The sequence below is a fragment of the Elephantulus edwardii genome, unplaced genomic scaffold (genome assembly GCF_000299155.1).
Source record: "Elephantulus edwardii isolate Elephantulus edwardi_28Jun2011 unplaced genomic scaffold, EleEdw1.0 scaffold00072, whole genome shotgun sequence".
In the NCBI taxonomy this organism is placed as follows: domain Eukaryota; kingdom Metazoa; phylum Chordata; class Mammalia; order Macroscelidea; family Macroscelididae; genus Elephantulus; species Elephantulus edwardii.
Window position 1 is genome coordinate 11,811,631 of NW_006399822.1, and position 2,562 is coordinate 11,814,192.

General features: G+C 52.9%; 1 pseudogene; it reads left to right on the top strand.

Moving 5' to 3' along the window:
• Positions 1–724: 724 nt before the first annotated feature.
• Positions 725–2,271, top strand: LOC102845986 (annotated as a pseudogene).
• Positions 2,272–2,562: the final 291 nt, after the last annotated feature.

A 2,562-nucleotide genomic window follows, 5' to 3' on the forward strand; every position in this document is an offset into this window, starting at 1 on the left:
CCGTTATGCAGATGACACACCCTGCTTTCTGAAACTGAGGAGGACCTCATGCACTTGCTGCGAAGGGTCAAGGACTGCAGCCTTCAGTATGGACTAAGGCTCAATGTCAAGAAGACAAAGATTCTTGCCACTGGACCAATTGGCAGCGTCAGGATGGATGACGAAGAGATTGAAAGTGTTCACAGCTTCAGTTTGCTCGGCTCCACAGTCAACACTCTTGGTACCAGCAGTCAGGAAATCAAAAAGCGTATCGCAATGGGAAAGTATGCTGTTAGGGACCTCTCTAAGGTACTCAGGAGCAACAGTGTCTCTCTGGAGACTAAGGTGCGCCTGATACAGGCCATGGTATTTGCAATCGCTTGTTATGCATCAGAGAGTTGGACAATGACTAGGGAGGACAGAAGGAGAGTGGATGCTTTTGAGCTGTGGTGCTGGAGAAGGGTACTGAATGTACCATGGACTGCCAGGGAAACAAACAGATTCATCTTGGAGAGGATTAAACCAAGCTACTCCTTGGAGGCAAGGATTCTCGTGCTTCATCTGACATACTTTGGACATGTTGCCAGGAGGGACTGGTCCTTGGAGAGGGACATCACGACAAGATTAAAGGTAAATAATCCAATTGAGGACAATTGTGGAATTGCTGGACAGTCCGGACGTGAAGGAATGAGGAGGAGTCACGGGCCACAAGATAAGCCTTCAAGATGATGCCCACACCAGCTCCCAAGGCATTCCTCAGCTGGTGAGCAACATCAGCACCTGCCAGGTGATCGCTGAGGCTGTGTGCACCATGCTGGGCCCTCACGGCATGGACAAGCTCATCATGGATGGGCTAGGTAAAGCAACAATTTCTAATGATGGCTCCACAATTCTCAAGCTCCTCGGTGTCGTTCACCAGGCAGTGAAGACCCTAGTGGACATTGCCAAGTCCCAGGACACTGAGGTCTGTGACGGCATCACCTACGTGACCCTGTTGGGTGCCGAATTTCTCAAGCAGGTGAAGCCCTACGTGGAGGAAGGCCTGCACCCCAAGAAGATCGTCTGCGCTTTCTGCACTGCTATTCAACTGGCAGTTAACAAGATCAGGGCGACCGCTGTGGCCATCAAGAAGGAGGATAAAGAGGAGCAGAGGAAGCTGCTGGAGAAGTGCATGATGACCACTCTGAGCTCCAAGCTCATCTCCCAGCAGAAGGCCTTCTTTGCCAAGATGGTGATGCACTCAGTGATGATGCTTGATGACTTGCTGCAGCTCAAGATGATCTGGATCAAGAAGGTGCAGGGCAGAGCCCTAGAGGAGTCCCAGCTCGTCGCTGGTGTTGCCGTCAAGAAGACCTTCTCTTATGCTGGGTTTGAAATGCAGCCCAAGAAGTACAACTGCCCCATGATTGCCCTTCTCAACGTTGAGCTTGAGCTGAAAGCAGAGAAGGACAATGCTGAGATCAGAGTCCATACCCTGGAGGATTATCAGGCGATTGTTGATGCTGAGTGGACCACTCTCCATGACAAGTTAGAGAGGATCCATCGTTCGGGGGCCAAAGTTGTTATGTCCAAACTCCCCATTGGGGATGTGGCCACCCAGTACTTCGCTGACAGGAACATGTTCTGTTGTGGCTGAGTGCCCGAAGAGGACCTGAAGAGAACAATGATGGCTTGTGGTGCCTCCATCCAGAGCAGCGTGAACGCTCTTTCAGCCCAGATTGGGCGTGAGAGGTACAATTTCTTCACTGGCTGCCCCAAGGCCAAGACCTGCACCATCATCCTCCGTGGTGGGGGCGAGCCGTTCATGGAGGAGTCAGTGCGGTCCCTACATGTAGCCATCATGATCGTCAGGAGGGCCATCAAGAACGGCTCCGTCGTGGCTGGTGGTGGGGTGACTGAGATGGAGCTCTCCAGGTACCTTCGAAATTACTCCAGAACCATCCCAGGAAAGCAGCAGCTGCTGATTGGAGCTTATGCAAAAGCTTTGGAGATCATCCCACGCCAGCTGTGTGACAATGCTGGCTTTGATACCACCAACATCCTCAACAAGCTGGGGGCCGGCACGCCCAGGGAGGCATGTGGCACGGCATGGACATCAACAACGAGGACATTGCTGGCAACTTTAAGGCCTTTGTGTGGGAGCCAGCTATGGTGCGCATCAACGCCCTGACTGCAGCCTCTGAGGCTGCGTGCCTCATGGTATCAGTTGACAGGACAATCAAGAAGCCCCACTCCACCGTGGATGGCGCTCCTCCAGGGGGTAGGGGCCGAGGCCGGGGTCGCCCCCACTGAAGAGACCACTGAAGATGGCCTTGTGCATACTTCACTCTCCCCATCGTGCCTGAGTGGTGCCAAAGGAAGGGGTAGTACTTGGTCTGGTCCCTTGTCCCTAGACCTTAAATAAATAAATGTTGTTGTTGTTGTTGTTATGTGCCATCGAGTCGTTTCCGACTCATAGCGACCCTATGCACAACAGCTCCAAACCCTGCCCTATCCTGCGCCAACCGCACCACCTCTGACACACCCATCCCGATTACCCCAGTCACCGAATCAATCCATCTCATAGAGGGTCTTCCCCTCCTG